General features: G+C 43.8%; 1 protein-coding gene across 2 annotated transcripts in view; it reads left to right on the top strand.

Annotated features, from left to right (window-relative positions):
• The window catches only part of atp2b2 (ATPase plasma membrane Ca2+ transporting 2), a 396,677-nt gene that overhangs the window by 289,211 nt on the left and 95,335 nt on the right, over window positions 1-12,131 (top strand). The window lies entirely within an intron of this gene.

Genomic DNA, 12,131 nt, shown 5'->3' with positions numbered 1-12,131 from the left:
GGAATCCCGGGGGGTTCAGGATTTGCAGTCACTGAGATTACCAATCCCACCTAGCCTGACCTCCCCGGAAGTTGAGGAGGATTATGTGACAATATCTTTGAAGGACCCATGCCCCAGGTGTGATCATGTCGACTGCTGGAGAGTAGCATGCTCGCGGGAGGGGGGAACATCTGACATCCTCAGAAGCATCGGAGTTAAGCCTTAAGCCATTTAGAAATGTTTAAATATATTCAAATTGATTGTAAAAAGCAAAATCCTGCGGATGTTGGAATCTGAATTGTCCATTGTCAGCGAGCTCTGGCGAAGGGTCACCTGGACTCGAAACGTTGGCTCTTTTCTCTTCCCACAGATGCTGTCAGACCTGCTGAGACTTTCCAGCATTTTCTGCAAATTGATAGTAATGAGGTTCATGCTTATGCTGGATGCAATCCCAATTACACTGTCAGCAAGTGGCAGATGGGGAGGGTGTGGTGGCTCTCTTGCAAGAGCTTGCCGCCATAACAGGATTTGTACCCCTGGCAAACAGACCCTGAAAACTGTGCCCCCCATTATTTTCTTAAATCCTTCTGAAATGTAACTTTACAAAGCCAATGAGACTTCTTATGACCCAGTGAGAAATAGGTCAGTGGCAGCGCCAAGGACCCGGGTTCGATTCCCGGCTTGGTCACTATCTTATGCAGAGTCTGCACATTCTCCCTGTGTCTGCGTATATTTCCTCCGGGTGCTCCGGTTTCCTCCCACAGTCCAAAAGACACGCTGGTTAGGTGCATTGGCCATGTTAAATTCTCCCTCTGTTGTTGAGCCTCTCATTTGCAGTCCAATAATAAAAGATGATGCAAGTCCAACTTCTTCACAAACTCACTTTATTCTCTTAGTAAGAAGCCTCACAACACCAGGTTAAAGTCCAACAGGTTTATTTGGTAGCACGAGCTTTCAGAGCGCCACTCCTTCATCAGCTGAGTGCTCTCACCTGATGAAGGGGCAGTGCTCTGAAAGCTTGTGCTGCCAAATAAACGAGTTGGACTTTAACCTGGTGTTGTGAGACCTCTTACTGTGCCGACCCGAATCCAACACCAGCATCTGCGCATTTATTCTGTTATACAACTCCACATACACACTCCCAACTCACAGTGCCACCTGTAACCCCTTTATATATCCCGGTGAGTGCTATTAAACAATTAACATACAAATTAACTCTAAAGTGGAAGGTTGTAGTTAACCCATTCCTAATAAGTGTACTCGAACAGGCGCCGGAGTGTGGCGATTAGGGGATTTTCACAGTAACGTCATTGCAGTGTTAATGTAAGCCTACTTGCGACACTAATAAATTAAAAACTAAGCTGTTGCATTCTCAAACATTCATCTCAAGGGAGCCAGTTAATTCATGAAGTACCAGAGGAGGAAACTTACCAACTTGATCCCACAAAAATGTCTTTTCTTTCTCTCTCCAAAGAAGAAATTTTCTGACCAAAAGCTTGGTGTTCAACGTAGAATTATGAATCTGAGAACAAATTATTGCTTCAGGCTATAATCATTTCCAATGTGGAAATGACAGAAATAATTGATAGAACCACAGGCCAGAAAGATATACTCTGCAATTTCACAACCAAGTGATCAATTCTGATTAATTTAATATCATTGGTTATAGAGGATGACACCTTTCAAATATTTGCTGGCCCTTCAGGCAAGTGGACTATTTAAAAAAAACCATTCTTGCGAGAGATCGTTATTTAAATTGCTCAATTTACAAACTCATTGTAATTCAATTGTCTGATACCAAATTAAGTTCATCTTTCATTTCCCCTGAATAAAGGTCCAGAAAATCTCCATTTTAACTAATCGGTGGTTTTTGGGGCGAGTTGCTATAATTATTCAAGAAAGATAGCGGCCGCAATTCTCTCCAAAAAATTCCAAGTGTCAAATTTGCAGGAAAACTGGTGTTAAATCTCGCTTGTTTATTTCATTGCGACTTCAGACAAGAATCTCCCACACTCTGTGCAATGCAGAGGTCACAATTGGGAAAATCGTTAAAAGCCCGAGGGCCTATTCATGCCAGAGGCTGATAGTTCTAGAGCTCTGCGCATGCGAAGTGGCCCCGAAAGAAATTAGTGCGGTGTGATGGGAGAATCGCCCCCAGCAACTTATCTTGAGAACTTGGAGTGCAGGAACATATCAATTCCACAATTTCAAGAGATTTATGTTTAGTTACGGAATATTTAACTGTTAATCCATTGACTTCGAAATGCTTCATAAAGCAGTAAAATGAAAGCAAGTGAGCTCTTACTCTTTTGTGAGCTATGTTTACACTTACGAGCATGCACTTATTGAAAACTATTGTGAAGTGTCAGATTGCCCATCAGTTGCTAATTATAAAATGCATGCATAATTGTATACCTAGGGATATGAAAAAAGATTTACATGCAAGGGAAGAAGCTGTAGTTCAGTAAAAGCCATTAAGTTGTTATAGTTGTTATCCTGCAATGCACAGTTTGCAGATCAATGCATTTGTCCAGGTAAGACTTGCTTGGGCCAATCCACTTGAAATATGTGAGGCTACATGGAATCAAAAGAAGTGATGGTTCATAATGTATCCACGGAAGGTGTTATAGTTCCATAGAAATATAGAATCCCTACAGTGCAGAAGGGGACTATTCGGCCCACTGCACCGACTCGATCGGACTCTCCAGCACAGCATTTTATCAGGCCACCCCATTTCCTGCCCCATCCCCGTAATCCCAAACATTACCCTGCTAATCCCCCTAATCTGCATATCTTGGGACACTAAGGGGCAATTTACCATGGTCAATCTACCTAACCTGCACATCTGTGGAGTGTGGGAGGAAACCGGAGGACTCAGAGGAAACCCACGCCGACACAGGGAGAATGTGCAAATCCACACAGACACTCACCCAAGACCAGAATTTAACCCGGATCCTTGGTGCTGTGAGGCAGCAGTTCTAACCACCGTATCACCGTGCTGCCCACAGTGTTCGTGAGTCACCTTAAATGCTGCATTTCCAATGACAAGTGCTTCATAAGTAGGTACTTCCTCTCGGATGGAGGGAGGAAACTGGAGAGAAACTTAAAAGAAAAGTTACCCAAACAGGATATGATTTTTAAATGATCCCTTTCCACAGGATACATAGGGTTCCATGTACACACAAAGTAGGCTTTCTATCCCTCCAATCCCTGTAGTTGGCTGTTCCTATCTTTGACCTGAATGAGAGAAAAGAATGATTAAAGAGTAATGCACATTGCATCACATGACTATAGCTATAGAGTCCCATGTGCCCAGTGGTGGACATATAAACACACTGCCTCATGTCCACCAGAAGCTCTCTTGTGTTGATCCATTATGCCAGTAGCTCTAGGGGCTCCATTCCCATCTCACCATCAGCAGTAGGCCGGCGCAGCTCCAGAGCTCCTTCCTTCAACAGTGTCGCTAGGGAAGAAGCCTCAAGCCGTCATTTGGTGCTTCTTATGACTTGTGCAGGTACGTCTCGAGTACATAACTGTTCATTACTAGTCAACCGTCAAAGACAAGCAAAACACTTATTCTGCTAGCAGCCTGGCTGTGAATGATGGTGCCACAAGAATGCATCCCGTATTCAGCCACTCAGTACAATAATCAATTCTGACAGTCCAGAGTCCTTCACAGAAGGGCTGATATGCCACTGACAGGTAATATTGCTGCTGGGCCATTACCAATGACTCGATGACCATGTCCTTTCCACAAATCTCCCATTTATAGAAAGATAGAAAATAGGAGCAGGAGGAGGCCATTCGGTCCTTTGAGCTTTCTCTGCCATTCATTGTAATCATGGCTGATCGTCCAACTCAGTAGCCTGATCCTGCCTTACCCCCTATCCTTTGATCCCCTTCACCTCAAGTGCTATATCTAACTGCACCTTGAAAACATTCAATGTTTTGGCCTCAACTACTTTCTGTGGTAGAGAATTCCACAGGCTGAACACTCTCTGGGTGAAGATCCTCCCTTCTGTCCTAAATGGTCTACCCTGTATCCTCAGACTCTGAACCCTGGTTCTCATGCCAAGTCATATGTAAGACTGTCGAGTAAGCAGTGTGTAGTGTAGTCACCTTGCCGGTTATTAATCCTCTTGCAGCACTGAAATCATGTTTTAGGGAAGAGCCCATGGATGCTGCCCTCCTGTAGATGATCTCTTTCCAGGCTTGATATGCCTGCTGGACAAACTATCTCTCCCCTTCCCAGGGGAAGAGGCCCTTCCTCCTTGTCCAAATGGCCTGGAGGAGAACCTGCACGGAGACTGGGATAACTGGGCTACCGAGGATCATCCTTCAGCCATTCCATGAAGTTCCTTGTTCTTCAGCTTTCCTGCTGCACTGCCTGACAACCCTTTAAATATAGCACCAATCCTCCCAGCAGAGTGATCTCACACCACCCACACTGCCTGAGTGAATGGCTCCACCACCTCCCAACAGTTAATTGGCTAGCTGCAACATAATCGTGACTGGTAACCGTGTCTGCCTCCACCCACATGGTAACGGCTCCCACTTCTGGTCCTGGCAGCCAAACCTCAGGCCTTTCTGTGCCCAGGAAGCGAAGGTGAAGTCCCATGCCAGTCCTCAAGTACCCACTTTTGAATGGACACATGAAGAAGCAGGGGCATTGAGGAAATGCCCGACAGTAAATCCATGTGTGAGTTAACAACCACTGTTTATTTTTCTTTAGCCAAATTTGTAGAACTGAGCAAAAATGACTCCCAATGACTGAGGGTTCGTAATAATGTGCCATGATCACACTTGTGAATGGCTTCATGCAGGACATGTAATATGATGCATGAAACTGTGACCTCACTCCAATTCACTCAAAACAAAAGTCATTTTCTCAAGAAGATTATGACCTTTAATGACAGTTTCTCTCTCACTTGGAAGAACTGAACATGTTAAGGGGCAGAACTTTTCCAGCTGAATTATTGTTAGAATTTGCAATGCAATTGTTCTATTTTAAATTGAGTAAAATCTTAAGCAATTCAGTCTTAAGATACAATGTTTAAAATATCATTTTTGAAATGTGGGCATCATTGCAGGCCAAACCCTTGAGAAGTTAGCATTAAGCCTCTATCCTGAGCCTCTGATGTCCATGGGATGGAAGTATTTCCACAGTGCTGTTGGAAAGGGCTTTAATGATATTGACTCGCTGATGATGAAGGGACACCGCCGGATGTTGAAATCCAGGGTTGTACAACATTAGAAAAGTCAAAAATCATTTTATGGAGCAAATCTACTTGGCTTTATTTCTGACTGACCACAGCTTAAATGTCCACTTCTGCTGTGGTGCAGTGCACGGGCAGCAAATGTCTTCATCTTCTTTGCTTCACAGTTCCCCCGTTTAGGAACACTTAAGGAAATTTGTCCCTGAACGTGCTCAAGAATTCAACCTGAACTTAAGCCTTGACAAATCACATTACACATCCAATTATGTGATAAGTGGATAACTCCTGGTGCACAAAGTCCAAAAATAAAACAATTGCATTGCAAATTCGAACTACAATTTAACCAAAAAGGTTCGGCTCCTTGACATGCTCAGTTCTTCCAAGTGACAGAGACACTGATGGGATTTTATGGCCTCGCTCGTCCCGAAACAGTAAAATCCCGCCTGAGGTCAACGGACCTTCCCATTGTCCGCCCCTCGCCCGCTCCGATTCCCGTGGTGGGCAGGGTGGTAAAATTCTGGCCAATTCTGTCATTAAAGGACATAATCTAGGTTGAAATCAGAATGGTAATCAGTGAAAGGTATTCCAATGCACCAGCTGCCCGTGACCTTCTAGGTGGCGGAGATAGCAGGAAGGGGAGATGCTCTCTTAGATACCTTGGTGAGTTGCTGCAATGCACCCAATCAGTCGGGCATCCTACAGCAAATGTATGCCAGCAACAGAGGACGTACTTGTAGCGGGTGGATGAGATGTTCTGCTTTTCCCTGGATGGTGTTAAGCTTTTGGTGTTGTTGCAACTGCATCAGGTCAAGAAAATGAAGAGTATTTCATCGGACTGCTGACTTGTGCCTTACTGTGTTTACCCCAGTCCAACGCCGGCATCTCCACACCTTGTTGTGCAGTCAGGGGAGAAAAAAAGGGAATTCATTATAAATCTGTGGAGGAAATGCAGAGGTGGGCTAAGAATCAGCTTCAGTGTTGCATTATTCAACTCTCTCTCTTCTATCTCAATCTCATGGGTTCCGTCATATTGCATCTGTTAGTTTACTGGAGCTGCATAAAGGACTGAAAGGCATCACATATTTATAAGTGAATGTTAAAACTATTGCCCAGCGCTTGTCTCTGCTCACTAACTGCATCCTGGAAATGTCAATAGTAACTTCAAAGGAGTGACGTAAAGATATGTAAATAATGAAACATTCAAATGGTTGAATCCATTTGGGAGCCGCATGAGCAATTCAATGGTGATACTTCAGTGCTGTCCAATACAAATCCTTTTCTGTATTTTATCATCTTCCTTTCTGATTTGCAGATATTAGGAGAGACTAGAATCTACCCGTTGAAAATGCACAGAGAGCCATACAGAGGTTATAATGATGAACTGACCCCACTGATTCTGAGGGGATCAGCTTCCCCTTCTAGTTGAGTGATCGATCGGGGGAGGGGGGGAACACATAAAACACGGGCTGTATTTCTGCTGGGATTACGGAATTGCTCCTTCCTGTGGGTTTCAATGGGAGATAGTTCGACATTCAGCACGGCTGATCATAGACTTGCTATGAGAAATGGGACCTGCTTTTATCCCTTCAGCCTTTTTCCATTGCGGAGATTCTTCATCGATTAAAAATGGAGAATTGATGGTCCACCAGAAAGATGTTATCGTGAAACAAGCATTGCATCCAAAGATGTAGCTAGTTCTTGGGGGAAAAACCTATTATGATTCTGAAGATGTGCCACCTTTCTGCTTGTCCTTAACAGGTTGGACTTGAAAGTTTTCCAGGGCTTTGTACACCAGTAGTAATCCACTTATCATATAATTGGATGTGTAATGTGATTTGTCAAGGCTTAAGTTCAGGTTAAATTCTTGAGCTACTTTAGGGTCAGATTTCCTTAAGTGCTCCTACACCAGGATATTGTGAAGGAAAGAAGACCTGAGGACATTTGCTGCCCGCGCACTGAGCCACAGCAGGAGTGGACATTTAAGCTGTGGTCAGTCGCAAAGTAAAATAAAATAGATTTGCTCCATAAAAAGATTTTTGCCTTTTCTAATATTGTACAACCCTTGTTACCTGATTCATTCCTTCACTAGTTTTATCGAGCATAAGCGAGACAGAATTGTGGAAAATGGCCCATTATGTCCAAATATGTGCGGGTTAGGTTGATTGGCCACGCTAAATTGACCCAAATGTCAGGGGGATTAGCAGGGCAAATATGTGGGGTTACGGGAATAGGGCCTGGGTGGGATTGTTGTCGGTGCAGACTCGATGGGCCAAATGGCCTCCTTCTGCACTGTAGGGATTCTATGATTCGATCATTCAATGTCGCCACATGGTTGCTACCCTATTCCATCTATATTTGGAATAATATTGGAAATTCTGCGGCAAAGCAGGAAAAATCTAGGATGAATGATCTAATGGTTGATGGTTGAAAATTTATTTTAGTTGATATGGTGGCCTTTGGAGTATTGTGAGCAATTTTGGGCCCTGTACCTAAGGAAGAATGCGCTGGCCTTGGAGAGGGTCCAGAGGAGGTTCACAAGAATGATCCCGGGGATGAAAAGCTTGATGTATGAGGAGTGTTTGAGGACTCTGGGTCTGTACTCGATGGAGTTTAGAAGGATGAGGGGGATCTCATTGAAACTTACAGAATACTGAAAGGCCTGGATAGAGTGGATGTGGGGAAGATGTTTCCATTAGTAGGGGAGACTCGGATCCGAGGGCACAGCCTCAGAATAAAGAGAAGACCCTTTAGAACCTAGATGAGGATGAATTTCTTCAGCCAGAGAGTGGTGAATCTGTGGAATTAATTGCCACAGAAGTCTGAGGAGGCCAGATCATTGAATGTACTTAAGACAGCGATAGATAGGTTCTTGATTGGTAAGGGGATCAAAGGTTAGGGGGAAAAGGTGAGAGAATGGGGTTGAGAAACATATCAGCCATGATTGAATGGTAGAGTAGACTCGATGGGCCAAATGGTCTAATTCTGTTCCTCTATCTTATGGTCTTATGCTTTACATCTGCATAGCTAATCAGATAACCCAATTTACAAATCCATATCCAATTTAAAATATCTGATACCAGGTTTAAATTGCCAAAGGTTATTCTTTGTTTTAATTAAATTCCATTCTTAGCTGGGTCACTCGACACGTTGTGCTACAATAAGGTGTAACACATCTGGATTGGGAGGAAAAACAGACATTGTTCAGCTTGGTTTGCTTTTGAAAGATGGTGGCTTAGTGATAGTGTCACTGGGCTAGGAATCCAGAGGCCCAAGCTCAAGAACTGGAGACATGGGTTCAAACTGCACCAAGGGAGCTGATGGAATTTAAATTCAATGAATAAAATCTGGAATACAAAGCTACTCTCAGTAATGGATGTCCATGAAACTCTCACCAATTGCTGTAAAGATCCATCTGGTTCACTAATGTCCTTTAGGGAAAAACAATTGCCATCCCTACCTGGCCTAGCTTGGCTTCGTCTACATGTGACTCCAGGCCCACAGCAATGTTGCTGACTCTTAACTGCCTTCTGACATGGCCCAGCAAACCACTCAGTTCAAGGGGCAATTAGGGATGGGTAACAAATGCTGGCTTTGCTACATCCCACGAAAATAATGCAGCACAGAAAGAGGCCCTTTGGTCCATCATGTCTGTGCCAGCCATCAAACACATATCTATTCTAATCCCATTGTCTAGCATGTGGTCTGTAGCCTTGTATGCTATGGCGTTTCAAGTGCTCATCTAAGTACTTCTTAAATGTTGCGAGGGTTCCCCTCTCCCATCCTTCCAGGCAATGAGTTCCAGATTCTCACCATCCTCTGGGTGAAAAAGTTCCTCCTCAAATTCCCTCTAAGTCTCCTGCTCCTTACCTTAAATCCATGCCCCCTAGCTATTGACCCATCTACTAGGGGAAAGTTCCTATCGACCCTTCCATACCCCTCATAACTTTGTACACCTCGATGAGGACCCCCCTCAACCTTTTCTGCTTTAAGGAAAACAACCCCAGCCTAACCAGCCTCTCTTCTAAATCATTCATGTACACGATAAACAGCAAAGGTCCCAGCACTGATCCTGCGGTACATCACTGGGCACAGGCATCCATTAACAAAAATAACCTTCAGCCATCACCCTCTGCCTCCTGCCACAAAGCCAATTTTGGATCCAATTTGCCAATTTACCCTGGATCTCTTGGACTTTTACATTCTTGATCAGCCTCCCATGTGGTACCTTGTCAAAAGCCTTACTGAAGTCCATATAGACTACATCAACTGCATTGCCCTTATCTACACACCTAGTCACCTCCTCGAAAAATTCAATCAAATTTGTTACACATGATCTCCCCCTGACAAAGCCACGCTGGCTGTCTTTGATTAATCCTTGCCTCTCCAACTGGAGATTAATTCTGTCCCTCAGAATTTCTTTCAATAACTTCCCTACCACTGACGTTAGACTCACTGGCCTGTAATTTCCTGTTTTTTTCCCGATTTCCCTTCTTGAATAATAGTACCATGTTAGCTGTCCTCCAGTCCTCTGGCACCGCTCCTGTGGCCAGGGAGGATTTGAAGATAAGCATTAGAGCTGCTGCAATCTCCACCCGCGCCTCACATAGAATAAAGAGAAAAGATAGCATCTGTAGTGGGCTGATCTCCTGGGTCCAAGACTGTCCTTTCATCAGTGCTGGAGGACAATATAGAAACAAGTGACTTGCATTCGCATGAGTGCCTTTCATGATCTCAGAATGACCGAAAAGTGCCTTGCGGCTGATGAAGTACATTTGAACTCTAATCCCTGAAATTAAAATCAATTCAAATTGTAAGGCGACATAACAATGGGGAAGTTGTGACTGATTGAAAGATTGAAAGGATGACTTGAGTTCTGATGGCTTTAAAGTGCAGTCGTACGTGACTCCATACAGAAGAGTAACCTTAAGTGCCACTCTCTCCTGGTGCCTCCAACGAAAGGCAAAAAAAATTCACAAGGCAGTATTGTTGCCTTGTGTTAATTAATTATTCATGGTATTAACTTGAGCAGAGGTTGACACAATCTTGTCCCAGTTGTGTTTGAAGCCTGACATTCTTCTGACTTCAGTAGGTACCTATTGTTCAATTTCCTCCTCCTCGTTGTCACCGTCACTACATCAGTCAATCTTACAGTTAGAACTCTGTCCCTCCATACAAGAATCCACAGAGGTAAGGCTGTCAGGTTTAATCATATGTAATGGGATTCTGCTGTGAGGTGCACTTAATATAAAAACCTTGTCATTCCCTTGCTGAATTATTGATAGCGTGAAGTTTCGCAGAGGATGTGTTTGAGTTGTTGCTGAGACAGGTGCAAGTGCAGTAAAGGCTGGGTTTCCAGCCTATTCCCATATCATGACTAGAATGCCTTGCATATGTCATTTGATGCATCAAACTGACTTCTGGACCATATTGCAGGATCTGAATAATTTATATCAAACTTTTATACTTACTGAATTGTTTCCCTTCAAAATGCTTCAGTTGAAGAAAACCCTAGTACTTTATAGACACAAGTTTAAGTTTATTTATTAGTGTCACAAGTAGGCTTACATTAACATTGCAATGGAGTGACTGTGAAAATCCCCTCGACATCTAAACAATCCTGTGAAGAAGATAAGCTAAGGCCGTTGAATCAAACAATCTTACCTTTTAAATGGCGCATCACCCACTTATTGCATCACGGTGATTGGCTGGATGAGTTTTGGATTTAGCCCACCTCAACTCGTTCTGCTGCCCTGGACAAAGTGAATTAGCTTGTCACGGTCTACGGGTGGGATTCTCTGGCTGCGCTCGCCTCAAAACCAGAGAACCTCGCCTGAGATCAATGGACCTTTGACTGTAACATTCTGCAACCTCTCATTTCCTTCTCAATGAATAGTATGCTTTGTCTGTATAGCACACAGGAAACAATACTTTTCACTGTATACTAATACATGTGACAATAATAAATCCAATGAAATCAACCTTTACATGGACTCCCCTACCCCCCACCCCCTCCCCGCGCGGCAATTCCCATGATGGGCGGGATGGGAGAATTCTGGCGTACGTTTTTCTAATCCCTTTCGTGATTCTGTCGCGTCTCAACCTTTTCTTTTCCAGGGAGAATATGCCCAGTTTTATAACCACTGCTCATCCTCCAATCCTTCCTGGCAAAAAGCCTTACGTAAGGAGACAGGAGGAGGAATCTGGACAGGGAGTTCATTACTTTAGGATGTAGACCAAGGGCACAGTGGAAGACAGATGTTTTGGGAGGTTTAAGGAGTAGAGGCAATAAAGCAAAATGATTTGGGAAGAGAATTCCAGAAGGCAGGAGCATTATTATTGAAAGTTTGGCACCCAATTGAATGGATAACAAGAGAGGTGAACGTTACTGACTGAGTTGCTTGGGAAAAGTACATTGTCTGAATATGGTGGATAAGAGACGATGGGGGTTTTGAGAATGAGCATGTGGATTTTAAAGATAGTTCACAGGGATCCAGTTAAACTGGACAAGGAAGGTGAAAGATACCTGCAAGGTTTGGCATGGGTAAGTGCTCTGGTAGATAATTCTCAATGAACTGGCATTTCTGAAGCTCAGAAACCTGAAGCAACCAAGCCTTGGGCTGATGGTATTAGATAGAGGCTTCAGAGGAGATGGGCAGATTATTACTGAGCAGTGTTAGATGGTGGCAGAAGGTCTTGGCACTAGGTTGGATGTAAGGATAGAAACTCAGTACAATGTCATGGACAATGTGCCATCAGATTCAGCCTGATCAGACAACAAGTGAGATTCTTGGATCTATGCCCTCTAGTTTTCAAGTTCCCTATCCTGGGATGTGTGCTCATCCTATCTATACCCCTCATGATTTTATACACCTCAATAAGGTCACCCCTCATTCTCCTACGTTCCAAGGAATGAAGTCCCAGCCTGGCTGACCGCTC

The sequence above is a fragment of the Mustelus asterias genome, chromosome 3 (assembly GCF_964213995.1).
Source record: "Mustelus asterias chromosome 3, sMusAst1.hap1.1, whole genome shotgun sequence".
NCBI classification, from domain to species: Eukaryota; Metazoa; Chordata; class Chondrichthyes; order Carcharhiniformes; family Triakidae; genus Mustelus; species Mustelus asterias.
Note: the sequence above shows the minus strand (reverse complement) of the source record. Positions and strands in the feature narration are given on the sequence as shown.